The following is an 18,410-nucleotide window of genomic DNA, read 5'->3' as shown; positions in this document are numbered from 1 at the left end:
TCCACTGTTTGACGTTGGCTGTGGACTCCAGCAGAGCTGCTGTCAGCTTGGCATTGTTGCCCTCGGGGCTGCCAGCTCGGCCTCCCAGTGCTTGTTAATACTGGACCGAACTGGAGACAGACAGACACTTCGAGTAGAGTTTCAGTGACCATGACCCAGACATTGGTGCCAAGACCCAGACCCAGTATTGAGACATCATGAGAAGACCAACTGACCAACACTGCTTTTTGTGGTCACGACTGGTCTTAAGACTGCAAGATCAAGCACTCCATCTCTGATATAAACTCAATCATTGTTTTCCTGAGTTTATTGCAAAAACAACAATACTGTCATTTGACTAAAGTCTATGAACCATTTCCCAGCACCAATGTACAAATACATGTTCAACTTCATGTTCATCAGCATTACTGACCTCAGAGGCTAGAGTGGAACTCATGTGGGAACCGTGTATGGTGAATACGAAGGGTGGGGAGTGAAATACATTTTCCATTTATTTAGTCATTAATAATTGAAATCAGCACTACACAGTGTTTTGATATAATGCTTAACTACTGTCCAGGGATCTGGGACCACATGAATAAGAGATGGATGACTCGACACATCCAGGTGCTAGCAGACCACGCTACACGCGGTGCTGCTGCTGTGCCAATTTCCTTTAAATAAGAGGTCCCAGTGAACAGCTAAACCCCACCAATACCAGACTGAACATGGGAACACAGTGGAGTACTGTGGATGTTCAGCTTGTAAAGGGAAGATGAGTTTTAAAGGGAAGGAATTGGAAGATAGTTTTGTATCAATTGGTATTATCTTACCATTTCCCGACCATGGCGTCGCCCGCTGGGACCGACCATGGCGTCGCCCGCTGACCGACCATGGCGTCGCCCGCTGACCGACCATGGCGTCGCCCGCTGACCGACCATGGCGTCGCCCGCTGACCGACCATGCCTTCGCCCGCTGATCGACCATGGCGTCGCTCGCTGACCCGACCATGGCGTCGCCCGCTGACCGACCATGCCTTCGCCCGCTGACCCGACCATGCCTTCGCCCGCTGACCGACCATGCCTTACGCCTTCGCTGACCGACCATGCCTCGCCCGCTGACCGACCATGGCGTCGCCCGCTGACCGACCATGCGTCGCCCGTGACCTACCAGGCGTCGCCGCTGACCGACCATGGCGTCGCCCGCTGATCCGACCATGGCGCGCCCGCAGACCCGACCATGGCGTCGCCTCGTTGACCGACCATGGCAGTCGCCCGCTGACCGACCATGGCGTCGCCCGCTGACCGACCATGGCGTCGCCCGCTGACCGACCATGCCTTCGCCCGCTGACCGACCATGCCTTCGCCCGCTGACCGACCATGCCTTCGCCCGCTGACCGACCATGCCTTCGCCCGCTGACCGACCATGCCTCTCGCCCGCTGACCGACCATGCCTCGCTCGCTGACCAACCATGCCTTTGCCCACTGACCAACCATGCCTTGCCCACTGACCAACCATGCCTTGCCCATTGACCAACCATGCCTTGCCCACTGACCAACCATGCCTTGCCCACTGACCAACCATGCCTTGCCCACTGACCAACCATGCCTTGCCCACTGACCAACCATGCCTTGCCCACTGAGGTGAACTATATTTGTGCTTGACACTACTCCAGCCCCTGGCTTCAGAGCCTTGTTCTTACCTGTGGGAGAAGGGCAGTTGGTTCTGAGATGGCTCGGGACGGGGCTCTGGGTGGGTGCTGCGGCATTTCAGGGTGGTGCCCCTCTCGTCATCAGTGCCTTGCTGATGCTCCTCCGGGGTCAAAGGTGACTGCAGGTCACCGGTGGCTGACTCCTGGCATGATGTAAACAATAAGGTTAAAGGAACAGAAATAGTTGAACTGTATGTTCTCAACTGCTGAGTAAATAAAATACTGATGTAATGTGGAGAGAATACCTGCACAATGAGTTACACTCCACAGAAAGTGATGTTTCAAGTAAGTTTTTGTTTCTCTCAAGAATGAAACATGTGAGCTTTCAAGTGAGCTTGTTGTTCTCACTTGAAAAAGAACATCGTCTCTATGGGAGCATAGCTGACACTGGGAGATCAGAGTTCATCTGAGACTGAGAAGGGATTCATTAATCTGTGTGTTAATCTGATATTAGGATGGGGAGAGAGGGAGAAGTTGGTTAATCCATGGAGGGCAGGGTTCTCCCCAAAGAGTGAACAGTGCCATTCAACAGCTCAATACTAGGTAAATATACACTATACTGTATAATGGGACATTGTTTGGTCCATGTTTCCTACAGCAGTGACAACATTGTGGGGAGACCACCTGAAGGGCTGGAGTGTTAGCCTGGGGTAGTTGGGGATTTCAACACTGGACTGGAGTAAGAGGGCAAAGCAGGAGGGTTAACAGAGACTGGGGGTCAGATGACAATGATTTGGATTCCATTTTACCTTCTTTTTACAGGTACTCTGAGAGGGACTCTGGGAGGTACTTTGTGAGGTACTGAGAGCACATTCTTTTTACAGGTACTCTGAGAGGGACTCTGGGAGGTACTTTGTGAGGTACTGAGGAGCACATTCTTTTTAGTGCAGTGACCTGGGGAAGAGTTGCAGGGAAGAAGAGATGGGTTGAATGAGCCAATTGAAACCTGGGGATGGTTAGGCCAGGTTGGGAGTTTAGCCAGGACACTGGAGTTAACACACTATAGTCTTGCCATGAGAGTACTGGTTTCAGACACTCCCATTAGGAATTAGTTTAACATCTCATCCAAGAGTAGTGCTTTGCAGGTAGTGTTTCCAATCACTTTCTGTGATACCTAAATCACTTGGGGTCCATTCACTCCCATTGTTTCTCTGGTAACAAAATGTTAATGTTAGTGGTGGGTTGTGTACAAAAACACCAGGTGCTTTGCAGTCTATACTGGTCCAAAAGCTACATTTAATGGGAGGAAACAGGTACATTTTTAATTAAGGTGAGTAAGTAGGTGTTGGTGAACTATCCCATTTGAGTTAGGGTGTGTGTTGTTGAGACTACCTGAGAGGGGTGCTGGTGAGTTCCATCTTCTCCTGGGATTTCTCCTTAGCACCTGGCCGCCTCTTTAAACTCTGCAAACTTCTCTGCAAACTGAGAAAGAACCACAATGACACAGAAAACACTGACTAAACTAGTTTGTGTATGTGGTGTGTTTGTGAGCTCAACCTTGGCAATGTGTGTGTGTACCTTGAGCAGGTGGTTCTCTGAGGAGAAGCCCAGGCCATAGACGGTGTTGGCTCGGCTGTCGGCCCACTGGCCAAACTTCTGGGAGGTCTTGGTGAAGGTCATGTTGGGGTGATGGTGCTGTTGATGATTGCCTGGGGAAGGAGAGAGGAGTTGTATGAATCACAAAAAGCAATGCTGACCCATTTGCCTAAAATATGAGTGGGCTTGTTGTTTTCTGGAACGGTTTCCTTCAGCAACAGTAACAACTGTGTTATCTATCTGTGTTTGTGTCAGATGCAAAGTGTGTGTGTGTGTGTGTGTGTGTGTGCGTAACGATACACCCCTATTGATTATTAAACAGGAAGCCGTCAATGAGAGGGAGAGGCCCCAGTGAGGCTGATTGACTCTACTGGCATCGACCACAGTGGGTGAGGGAGAGAGGAAGGTGGCTGAGGCACTCCTTTGGCCTGTTAGTTCTATGTAAAGTTCTGTGTGTGTATGTAAACTCAGCAAAATAAATAATGTCTTCTCACTGTCAACTGCGTTTATTTTCAGCAAACTTAACTTGTGTAAATATTTGTATGAACACAAGATTCAACAATTGGGACATAAACTGAACAAGTTCCACAGACATGTGACGAACAGAACTGGAATAATGTGTCCCTGAACAAAGGGGGGGGTCAAAATCAAAAGTATCAGTCAGTATCTGGTGTGGCCACCAGCTGCATTAAGTACTGCAATGCATCTCCTCCTCATGGACTGCACCAGATTTGCCAGTTCTTGCAGTGAGATGTTACCCTACTCTTCCATCAAGGCACCTGCAAGTACTCTGACATTTCTGGGGTGAATGGCCCTAGCCCTCACCCTCAAAAACAACAGCTCCCAGACGTGCTCAATGGGATTGCGATCCGGGCTCTTCGCTGTCCATGGCAAAACACTGACATTCCTGTCTTGCAGGAAATCAGCCATACTGCTCGTTTTGTGCGTGGTGGCATTGTCATGCTGGAGGGTCATGTCAAGATGAGCCTGCAGGAAGGGTACCACATGAGGGAGGAGGACGTCTTCCCTGTAACACACAGCATTGAGATTGCCTGCAATGACAACAAGCTCAGTCCTATGATGCTGTTAAACACCGCCCCAGACCATGACGGACCCTCCAAATCGATCCCGCTCCAGAGTACAGGCCTCGGTGTAACGGTCATTCCTTCGACAATAATTGCGATCCGACCATCACCCCTGGTGAGGACAAAATCGCAACTCGTTAGTGAAGAGCACTTTTGCCAGTCCTGTCTGGTCCAGCGACGGTGGGTTTGTGCCCATAGGTGACGTTGTTGCCAGTGATGTCTGGTGAGGTCCTGCCTTACAACAGGCCTTACAAGCCCTCAGTCCAGCCAGCCTCAGCCTATTGTGGACAGTCTGAGCACTGACGGAGGCATTGTGCGTTCCTGGTGTAACTTAGGCAGTAGTTGCCATCCAGTATATGCCATTTAGCAGTAGCAGTATATGCCATTTAGCAGACGCTTTATCCAAAGCGACTTAGTCAGTCATGTGTGCATACATTCTACGTATGGGTGGTCCCGGGAATCGAATCCCACTACCCTGGCGTTACAAGCGCCAGGCTCTACCAACTGTGCTACAGAAGGACCACCTGTACCATCCTGTACCTGTCCCGCACATGTGATGTTTGGATGTACCGATCCTGTGCAGGTGTTGTTACACGTAGGTCTGCCACTGCGAGGACGATCAGCTGTCCATCCTGTCTCCCTGTAGCGCTGTCTTAGGTGTCTCACAGTATGGACATTGCAATTTATTGCCCTGGTCACATCTGCAGTCCTCATGCCTCCTTGCAGCATGCCTAAGGCACGTCACGCAGATGAGCAGGGACCCTGGGCATCTTTCTTTGGTGTTTATCAGTCAGTAGAAAGGCCTCTTTAGTGTCCTAAGTTTTCATAACTGTGACCTTAATTGCCTACTGTCTCTAAGCTGTTAGTGTATTAATGACTGTTCAACAGGTGCATGTTCATTAATTGTTTATAGTTTATGGTTTATTGGGATTTTAACTAATTATCTTTGAAACAAGCATGGGAAACAGTGTTTAAAACCTTTATAATGAAGATCTGTGAAATTATTGGGATTTTAACTAATTATCTTTGAAAGACAGGGTCCTGAAAGGTTTATTTTTGCTGAGTTTAGTTACTTCGGGCTGTGTGGATGCTGATGACGAGTGTATCCTAGAGTGGCAGGCAGGCAGGCAGCACCTCACCACAGCCCACTCTCTCCCTGCTATTTCCAGCTCAGCACAGTAGCAGTAACCACAGTTGTGTTCACGTATCTCGCTAGCTTTACAGCACCACGGTCACATGCAAAGCAGTGTAGGAGGTGTGTGTGTGTGTGTGTGGTGTGTGTGTGTGTGTGTAGAGCTTTACATATCGTTGAGGTACTAAACAGCTCCTCCCCACCTGAAGACTAAAATCATTTTTGTTATGACAGAACAGGCCACAACACCCCATGCCACTACCAACCTGTGGCTCTGCTGCTACCACTGGTTGATAAACAATAACACACTGGAAATGTAGCGGTGGTGAAAGGAGTGAAACTACAACTTCCTTCAATCTGGTTCTGTCTGTCCGCAAGGTCTGTAGGGATGGTCAAATGTGTCAAGTCTGCCTGTGGGAAAGAGAGGGAATACTGTACATATACAGATGTGTGTTTGTGTGCTGTATGTAGTCTGTGTACATCAATCCATGATTGATTCTAAGGATGTATAGTATGGCGTGCCCTGAGCCTGAGGGAGCCTTCCTGTTGCCACTCCTAATCCCCTTGCTGAGGGGGAACCAGGCACTGTATACAGTGACTTCAGAAACTATTCATACCCCTTGACTTCTTGCACATTTTGGTGTGTAACAGCAGAATTCAAATTCTACCACACATACCCTATAATAACCAAGTATTTATTTTACCTTTATTTAACCAGGCAAGTCAGTTAAGAACAAATTCTTATTTCAATGACGGCCTAGGAACAGTGGGTCAACTGCCTGTTCAGGGGCAGAGCAGATTTGTACCTTGTCAGCTCGGGGTTTGAACTTACAACTTCCGGTTACTAGTCCAACACTCTAACCACTAGGCTACCCTGCCGCCCGTAAAAAACATGTTTTTTAGAAAAATGTGCTAATATTTCTTGGAAATGAAGTACAGAAATCAAATGGCATAAGACTACACCCCCCCGAGTCCAATACTTTGTGTAAGCACCTTTGGCAGCGATTACAGATGTGAGTCATTCTGGGTAAGTCTCTAGGAGCTTTCCACACCTGGATTGTGCAACATTTGCCCATTATTATTTTCTAAATTCTTCAAGCTCTGTCACATTGGTTAGTGATCATTTGCTAGACAACCATTTCAGGTCTTGCCAGATTTTCAAGTAGATTTCACTCAAAACTGTAACTCGGCCTCTCAGGAACATTACCTGTCTTCTTGGTAAGCAACCCCAGTACAGATTTAGGGCAACAGGTAGCCTGGCGGTTAAGGCATTGGGCCAATAACTGAAAGGTTGTTGGAACAAATCATGAGCCAACTAGGAGAAAAAAAATCTGTTGATGTGCCTTTGAGCAAGGCACTTAACCATCTGGATAAGAACGCCCTGCTAAATTATTATAATGTTTTGGTGAAATCCTTGAGTGGTTTCCTTCCTCTCTGGCAACTCTCTGCTAGGTAAAGCCCATTATCTCAGCTCATTGGTCACCATAGCAACACCCACCCGTAGCACCCCGTTCCAGCAGGTATATCTCACCAGTCACCCCCAAAGCCAATTCCTCCTTTGGTCGTCTTTCCTTCCAGTTCTCTGCTGCCCATGACTGGAATGAATTGCAAAAATCTCTGAAGCTGGAGACTCACATCTCCCTCACTAGCTTTAAGCACCAGCTGTCAGAGCAGTTTACAGATCACTGCACCTGTACATAGCCTATCTGTAAACAGCCCATCCATCTATCTACCTACCTACCTCATCCCCACACTGGTATTTATTTATTTATTTATTTTGTTCCTTTGCACCCCCCAGTATCTCTACTTGTACATTCATCTTCTGCACATCTACCATTCCAGTGTTTACTTGCTATATTGTACTTACTTAGCCACCATGGCCTATTTATTTCCTTAACTTACCTCATTTTGCACTCACTGTATATAGACTTTTTGTTTTCTTTTGTTCACTGTATTATTGACTGTATGTTTTTAGTTTATTCCATGTGTAACTCTGTGTTGTTTGTGTCGCACTGCTTTGCCTTAGCCAAGTCGCAGTTGTAAAATGAGAACTTCTTCTCAACTAGCCTACCTGGTAAATAAAGTGAAATAGATCAAATAAAATAAACAAGGAAGGAGGCCAGTATCTTTGTAGTGACTGGGTGTATTGACACACCATCCATGGTGTAGTTAATAACTTCACCATTCTCAAAGGGATTTCAATGTCTGCCCTTCTTTATCAATAGGTGCCCTTCTTTTTGCTATGCATTGGAAAACCTCCCCGGTCTTTGTGGTCAGATATGTGTTTGAAATTCACTTCTCAGCCAGGGACCTTACAGATAATTGTTTGAGTTAAGGACCGAAGTGGTCATTCAAAAATGATGTAAAACACTATTGCACTCAAGTCCATTCTATTTGACTTGTTAAGCCAAGTTTTACTCCTGAACTTTAGACTTGAATACTTATTGACTCAATAAATGTCAGCTTTTCATTAAATTGGTAAACATTTTGAAACATAATTCCACTTTAGCATCATTTTTTATTTAGGCTGTAATACAACAAAATGTGGAAAGTCAAGGGGTGTGAAGACTTTCTGAAGACACTGTATATCTTCCTCTCCTTTTACACAACTTTGCTACGCACACGCACACCAAAACACACACACGCACCCCAAAACACACACACACACCAAAACACACACACACACACACACACACACACACACACCAAAACACACACACACGCACCCCAAACACACACACACCAAAACACACACACACACACACACACACACACACACCAAAACACACACACACACATACACCAAAACACACACACACACACACACACACACCAAAACACACACACACACACACACACACCACCAAAACACACACACACACACCAAAACACACACACACACACACACACACCAAAACACACACACACAAAAAACACACACACACCAAAAACACACACAAAAACACACACACACACACAAAACACACACACCAAAAACACACACACACCAAAACACACACACACCAAAACACACACACACACGCACAAAAACACACACACACACGCACACCAAAAAAACACACACACACACGCAAAACACAACACACACACCAAACGCACACCAAAACACACACACACAAAAACACACACACACAAAACACACAAACACACCAAAACACAAAACACACACACACCAAAACACACACACACACACACACCAAAACACCCACCCACACACACACACAAAACAACACACACACACACGCACACCAACACACCCACCCACACACACACCAAACACACACACACACACACGCACACCAACACACCCACCAAAACACACACACACCAAAACACACACACACACACACGCACAAAACACACACACACCAAAACACACACACACACCAAAACACACACACACACACACCAAAACACACACACACACACAAAACACACACACACACCAAAACACACACACAAAACACACCAAAACACACACACACACACCAAAATAAACACACACACACCCAAAACAAACACACACAAAACACACCAAAACACACACACACACACACCAAAACACACACACACACACACACAAACCAAAAACACACACACACAAAACACCAAAACACACACACACACACACCAAAACACACACACACACCAAAACACACACCAAAACACACACACACACACACCAAAACACACACACCAAAAACACACACACCAAAACACACACACACCAAAAACACACACACCAAAACACACACACACACACACAAACAAACACACAAAACACACACACCAAAACACACACACACCAAAACACACACAAAAAACACACACACACACACACACAAAAAAACACACACACACACACAAAACACACACACACCAAAACACACACAAACACACACACACCAAAACACACACAAAAACACACACACACAAAACACACACCAAAACACCAAATGACACACACCAAAACACACACACACACACACACACCAAAACACACACACACCAAAAAACACACACAAAACACACACACACAAAACAAAAACACACACACACACCAAAACACACACACACACACAAAACACACATACACACCAAAACACACACACACACCAAAACACACACACACACACACCAAAACACACAAAACAAAACACACACACAAAACACACACACACACCAAAACACACACACACACACACACACCAAAACACGCACATAACAAAAACACGCACATAACAAAACACGCACACACGCCCCACCAAAACACACACGCACACCAAAACACGCACACACACACACACAAAACACACACACCAAACACACACACACACACACACGCCAAACCACACACACACCAAAACACACACACACACCAAACCACACACACACCAAAACACACACACCAAAAACACACACACACCAAAACACACACACGCACACCAAAACACACACACACGTGCACACCAAAAACACACACACACACGCACACCAAACCAAAACACACACACACACGCACACCAAAACACGCACACCAAAACACGCACACCAAAACACGCACACACGTACACCAAAACACGCACACACACGCACACCAAAACACACACACACCAAAACACACGCACACCAAAACACACACACACCAAAACACACACACCAAAACACACACACCAAAACACACACACCAAAACACACACACACACACACACACACACATACCAAAACATGCACACAAGCCCACCAAAACACACACCCACCAAAACACGCACACACGCACACCAAAACACGCACACCAAAACACACGCACACCAAAACACACGCACACCAAAACACACACACCAAAACACACACACAAGCCCACCAAAACACACACCCACCAAAACACGCACACACATGCACACCAAAACACGCACACACACACACACACACACACACACACACACACAAACCACACACACACACACACACACCAAACCACACACACCAAACCACACACGCACACACCAAACCACACACGCACACACCAAACCACACACGCACACACACACCAAACCACACACACCAAAACACACACGCACACCAAAACACACACACCAAAACACACACACCAAAACACGCACACCAAAACACACACACGCCAAAACACACACACGCCAAAACACACACACACACGCCAAACACACACACACACGCCAAAACACACACACACACGCGCCAAAACACACACACACACGCCAAACACACACACACACGCCAAAACACACACACACGCACACCAAAACACACACACACGCACGCCAAAACACACACACACACACGCCAAAACACACACACACACGCCAAAACACACACACACGCACACCAAAACACACACACACGCACACACACCAAACCACACACACGCACACACACCAAACCACACACACGCACACACCAAACCACACACGCACACACCACAACACACACACACACCACAACACACACACACACACCACAACACACACACACACAACACACACATGCACACCAAAACACACGCACGCACACCAAAACACGCACACACGCACACCAAACACACACACGCACACCAAAACACACGCACACCAAAACACACACACGCACACCAAAACACACACACGCACACCAAAACACACACACGCACACCAAAACACACACACGCACACCAAAACACACACACACCAAAACACACACACACACCAAACCACACACCAAACCACACACACACACACCTAAACACACGCACACCAAAACACACACCAAAACACACACACACACACACACACCAAACCATACACACACACGCACACCAAAACCACACACACACACACACCAAAACACACACACGCACACCAAAACACACACGCACACCAAAACACACACACACTAAAACTCACCAAAACACACACACTAAAACACACCAAAACACACACACTAAAACACACCAAAACACACACACTAAAACACACCAAAACACACACACTAAAACACACCAAAACACACACACACACGCACACCAAAACACACACACGCACACCAAAACACGCACACCAAAACACGCACACCAAAACACGCACACCAAAACACGCACACGCACACACCAAAACACACACACACCAAAACACACACACACACACATACCAAAACATGCACACAAGCCCACCAAAACACACACCCACCAAAACACGCACACACACACACCAAAACACGCACACATGCACACCAAAACACACACACAAGCCCACCAAAACACACACCCACCAAAACACGCACCCACCAAAACACGCACACACACACACACCAAACCACACACACACACACCAAACCACACACACACACCAAACCACACACACCAAACCACACACACACACACACACACCAAACCACACACACACCAAACCACACACACACACACCAAACCACACACACACCAAACCACACACACACACCAAACCACACACGCACACACCAAACCACACACGCACCAAACCACACACGCACACACCAAACCACACACGCACACACACACCAAACCACACACGCACACACACACCAAACCACACACGCACACCAAACCACACGCACACCAAACCACACACGCACACCAAACCACACACGCACACCAAAACACACACGCACGCCAAAACACACACGCACGCCAAAACACACACGCACGCCAAAACACACACGCACGCCAAAACACGCACACACGCCAAAACACGCACACACGCCAAAACACACACACATGCCAAAACACACACACACGCACACCAAAACACACACACGCACACCAAAACACACACACACGCACACCAAAACACACACACACACGCACACACACCAAACCACACACACACGCACACACACCAAACCACACACGCACACCAAAACACACACATACACACACACCACAACACACGCACGCACACCAAAACACACACATACACACACACCACAACACACGCACGCACACCAAAACACGCACACACGCACACCAAAACACACACACACACACCTAAACACACACACACACACCTAACACACACACACACACACCTAAACACACACGCACACCAAAACACACACCAAAACACACACACACACACACACACCAAAACACACACACCAAACCACACACACACACGCACACCAAACCACACACACACACCAAAACACACACCAAACCACACACACACACACAAAACCACACACGCACACCAAACCACACACACCAAACCACACACCAAACCACACACACCAAACCACACACGCACACCAAAACACACACGCACACCAAAACACACACGCACACCAAAACACACACGCACACCAAAACACACACACGCACACCAAAACACGCACACCAAAACACGCACACACGCCAAAACACACACACGCCAAAAAACACACACACACGCCAAAACACACACACGCCAAAACACACACACACACACACACACACACGCCAAAACACACACACGCACACCAAAACACACACACACGCACACCAAAACACACACACACGCACACACACCAAAACACACACACCACAACACACACACACCACAACACACACACACACACACCACAACACACACACACCACAAACACACGCACGCACACCAAAACACACGCACGCACACCAAAACACGCACACACGCACACCAAAACACGCACACACGCACACCAAAACACACACACACACCTAAACACACGCACACCAAAACACACACACGCACACCAAAACACACGCACACCAAAACACACACCAAAACACACACACACACACACACACACCAAAACACACACACGCACACCAAAACACACACACTAAAACACACACACCAAAACACACACACGCACACCAAAACACACGCACGCACACCAAAACACACGCACGCACACCAAAACACACACACACACACACCTAAACACACGCACACCAAAACACACACACGCACACCAAAACACACGCACACCAAAACACACACACACACACCAAACCACACACACACCAAACCACACACACACACGCACACCAAACCACACACACACACGCACACCAAAACACACACACACACGCACACCAAAACACACACACACTAAAACACACCAAAACACACACACACTAAAACACACCAAAACACACACATACACACCAAAACACACACACACACACACCAAAACACACACACACACACGCACGCACGCACACCTTAGAGCCGTCCAGACTGATGATGCGGTAGACGTTGCGCGTGCTGTCGTAGAAGTAGGAAACTGTGACGGCGTGCTTACTGGTGGGAACCCAGTTCTTCTTGGTGGTGGGGTCGATCTGGAAGACATGTGCCCTCGTACTGAAGATAGGCTGCTCTCTGTAGGGGCGACAGGGAGAGGGGGTCAGTATATATATATATATATATAGGAATTAAACTCACCACCCAGTTGTTGGTTCGCACAGCTGCGCCATGGGAAACAAAAGTACTGGGAGTGTGTGAGGGTTGAGGTAAGAGTGTGGAGTGTGTGTGGTAGGTAACACACACAGCCTCCCCAGAGATCGCTACACACATCCATTCTTCACTGTCACCTGCAGCACAATGCACTGGCCATGACTGGGAGGGGGAAACACACACACACACACACACACACACACACACACACACACACACACTTCAGTTCCAGTATTTGTGTGATATCTTCAATCCAGATGGAGCCCATTAACATTAACAGGGAGTTTTAATACCAGCACTAGAAAGACAAACATTACTTAGCCACAGACAGAAATCACTTACTAGAAATGAATGGATGTAATGTTGAAGTTAATCAAATTGACTGGCTGGGTACATTAAGGTACTAAAACAGGAGCAACAGGGATAAATGATTTCCTACTAGTCCATTAATTAATGACAGTAAACGTGCCTTTGCTAAGACAATAGAGAGGAGGTCCATTAAAGATGATGCATCCCCAGCATAGGGCACGTTTAAACTGTATGGTCTCCTGAGTGGTGCAGCGGTCTAAGGCACTGCATCTCAGTGCTAGAAGTGTCACTACAGACACCTAGATTCGATTCCAGGCTGTATCACAACCGGCAGTGATTGGGAGTCCCATAGGTCGGCGCACAATTGGCCCAGCATCGTCCGGGTTTGGCCGGTGTAGGCCGTCATTATAAATAAGAATTTGTTCTCAACTGACTTGCCTAGTTATATAAAGGTTAAATAAAAGGAAGTGGTTCTTCAACATAATTTTCTTTGACAATGTATAGGTCGGTAGCATTAAAGTAGCCAACCTATACTGTGCTACTTGGGAGATAAGAGAGTAGTGATATTTTTATTTTTTATTTATTTTTATTTCACCTTTATTTAACCAGGTAGGCTAGTTGAGAACAAGTTCTCATTTGCAACTGCGACCTGGCCAAGATAAAGCATAGCAGTGTGAACAGACAACACAGAGTTACACATGGAGTAAACAATTAGCAAGTCAATAACACAGTAGAAAAAATGGGCAGTCTATATACAATGTGTGCAAAAGGCATGAGGAGGTAGGCGAATAATACAATTTTGCAAATTAACACTGGAGTGATAAATGATCAGATGGGCATGTACAGGTAGAGATATTGGTGTGCAAAAGAGCAGAAAAGTAGATAAATAAAAACAGTATAAAAACAGTATGGGAATGAGGTAGGTGAAAAAGGGTGAGCTATTTACCTATAGACTATGTACAGCTGCAGCGATCGGTTAGCTGCTCGGATAGCTGATGTTTGAAGTTGGAGGGGAGATAAAGTCTCCAACTTCAGCGATTTTAATTCGTTCCAGTCACAGGCAGCAGAGTACTGGAACGAAAGGCAGCCAAATGAGGTGTTGGCTTTAGGGATGATCAGTGAGATACACCTGCTGGAGCGCGTGCTACGGATGGGTGTTGCCATCGTGACCAGTGAACTGAGATAAGGCGGAGCTTTACCTAGCATGGACTTGTAGATGACCTGGAGCCAGTGGGTCTGGCGACGAATATGTAGTGAGGGCCAGCCGACTAGAGCATACAAGTCGCAGTGGTGGGTGGTATAAGGTGCTTTAGTGACAAAACGGATGGCACTGTGGTAGACTGCATCCAGTTTGCTGAGTAGAGTGTTGGAAGCCATTTTGTAGATGACATCGCCGAAGTCGAGGATCGGTAGGATAGTCAGTTTTACTAGGGTAAGCTTGGCAGCGTGAGTGAAGGAGGCTTTGTTGCGGAATAGAAAGCCGACTCTGGATTTGATTTTTGATTGGAGATGTTTGATGCGAGTCTGGAAGGAGAGTTTGCAGTCTAGCCAGACACCTAGGTACTTATAGATGTCCACATATTCAAGGTTGGAACCATCCAGGGTGGTGATGCTAGTCGGGCATGCGGGTGCAGGCAGCGATCGGTTGAAAAGCATGCATTTGGTTTTACTCGCGTTTAAGAGCAGTTGGAGGCCACGGAAGGAGTGCTGTATGGCATTGAAGCTCGTTTGGAGGTTGGATAGCACAGTGTCCAATGACGGGCCGAAAAGTATATAGAATGGTGTCGTCTGCGTAGAGGTGGATCAGGGAATCGCCACGCAGCAAGAGCAACATCATTGATATATACAGAGAAAAGAGTCGGCCCGAGAATTGAACCCTGTGGCACCCCATAGAGACTGCCAGAGGACCGGACAGCATGCCCTCTGATTTGACACACTGAACTCTGTCTGCAAAGTAATTGGTGAACCAGGCAAGGCAGTCATCCGAAAAAAACCGAGGCTGTTGAGTCTGCCGATAAGAATTTGGTGATTGACAGAGTCGAAAGCCTTGGCGAGGTCGATGAAGACGGCTGCACAGTACTGTCTTTTATCGATGGCGGTTATGATATCATTTAGTACCTTGAGTGTGGCTGAGGTGCACCCGTGACCGGCTCGGAAACCAGATTGCACAGCGGAGAAGGTACGGTGGGATTCGAGATGGTCAGTGACCTGTTTTGTTGACTTGGCTTTCAAGACCTTAGATAGGCAGGGCAGGATGGATATAGGTCTATAGCAGTTTGGGTCCAGGGTGTCTCCCTTTGAAGAGGGGATGACTGCGGCAGCTTTCCAATCCTTGGGGATCTCAGACGATATGAAAGAGAGGTTGAACAGGCTGGTAATAGGGGTTGCGACAATGGCGGCAGATAGTTTCAGAAATAGCGGGTCCAGATTGTCAAGCCCAGCTGATTTGTACGGGTCCAGGTTTTGCAGCTCTTTCAGAACATCTGCTATCTGGATCTGGGTAAAGGAGAACCTGGAGAGGCTTGGGTGAGGAACTACGGGGGGCGGGAGCTGTTGGCCAGGTTGGAGTAGCCAGGCGGAAGGCATGGCCAGCCGTTGAGAGTGCTTATTGAAGTTTTCGATAATCATGGATTTATCGGTGGAGACCGTGTTTCCTAGCCTCAGTGCAGTGGGCAGCTGGGAGGAGGTGCTCTTGTTCTCCATAGACTTCACAGTGTCCCAGAACTTTTTGGAGTTGGAGCTACAGGATGCAAACTTCTGCCTGAAGAAGCTGGCCTTAGCTTTCCTGACTGACTGTGTGGTTCTGACTTCCCTGAACAGTTGCATATCACGGGGGCTATTGATGCTATTGCAGTCCGCCACAGGATGTTTTTGTGCTGGTCGAGGGCAGTCAGGTCTGGAGTGAACCAAAGGGCTGTATCTGTTCTTGGTTCTGCATTTTTGAACGGAGCATGCTTATCTAAAATGGTGAGGAAGTTACTTTTAAAGAATGACCAGGCATCCTCAACTGACGGGATGAGGTCAATGTCCTTCCAGGATACACGGGCCAGGTCGATTAGAAAGGCCTGCTCACAGAAGTGTTTTAGGGAGCGTTTGACAGTGATGAGGGGTGGTCGTTTGACTGCGGCTCCGTGGCGGATACAGGCGATGAGGCAGTGATCGCTGAGATCCTGGTTGAAGAAAGCGGAGGTATATTTGGAGGGCCAGTTGGTCAGGATGACGTCTATGAGGGTGCCCTTGTTTACAGAGTTAGGGTTGTACCTGGTGGGTTCCTTGATGATTTGAGTGAGATTGAGGGCATCTAGCTTAGATTGTAGGACTGCCGGGGTGTTAAGCATATCCCAGTTTAGGTCACCCTAACAGAACAAACTCTGAAGCTAGATGGGGGCGATCAATTCACAAATGGTGTCAGGCGCAGCTGGGAGCTGACGGTCGGTAGCAGGCGGCAACAGTGATAGACTTGTTTCTGGAAGAGTAATTTTCAAAATTAGTAGTTCAAACTGTTTGGGTATGGACCTAGAAAGTATGACATTACTTTGCAGGCTATCTCTGCAGTAGACTGCGACTCCGCCCCCTTTGGCAGTTTTTATCTTGACGGAAATGTTATAGTTGGGTATGGAAATCTCTGAATTTTGGTGGCCTTCTGAGCCAGGATTCAGACACGGCAAGGACATCAGGGTTAGCAGAGTGTGCTAAAGCAGTGGTAAAACAAACTTAGGGAGAGGCTTCTGATGTTGACATGCATAAAACCAAGACTGATTTTTGCCTGACTCACTACATTTTGTAATTCTTGGCTGCTCTGGCGTTCCCTACATACTTTGGTCTGAGACTGCCATTAGTGAAGTGGTTTCTGGTGCCGAGGAGTGTTGTACAAAACAAATAATCAGTGACTGGCTCTGGCCCAACCTATCATTTTCTGGACCAATCAGACGGCCCTGAAAGTGTTCACCTTCAGTGAAGGGTCGAAGGGAGGTACTCGATCCAGACTCATTGTGGAGAAGAAACTAACGTCTGTGAGCGTGGCGTAGATTTGGCTGCAGCAAGGAGTCTGGGTAGTCAGGCAATATAGGATTGAAAGAAGAAAAATAGGATAAAAAAGAATGAAAGGAACTGATGGAATAAGGGGCTGGAGGTGAGGATAGGAGAGAGAAAGAGCATGTGTGTTAGAG

General features: G+C 47.4%; 1 pseudogene; it reads right to left on the bottom strand.

Moving 5' to 3' along the window:
- Positions 1-4: 4 nt before the first annotated feature.
- LOC118388071 (homer protein homolog 1-like) lies at positions 5-13,871 on the bottom strand (annotated as a pseudogene).
- Between the last annotated feature and the right edge of the window lie 4,539 nt (positions 13,872-18,410).

This window comes from Oncorhynchus keta, unplaced genomic scaffold (genome assembly GCF_023373465.1).
Source record: "Oncorhynchus keta strain PuntledgeMale-10-30-2019 unplaced genomic scaffold, Oket_V2 Un_contig_21187_pilon_pilon, whole genome shotgun sequence".
Classification (NCBI taxonomy): Eukaryota; Metazoa; Chordata; class Actinopteri; order Salmoniformes; family Salmonidae; genus Oncorhynchus; species Oncorhynchus keta.
Note: the sequence above shows the minus strand (reverse complement) of the source record. Positions and strands in the feature narration are given on the sequence as shown.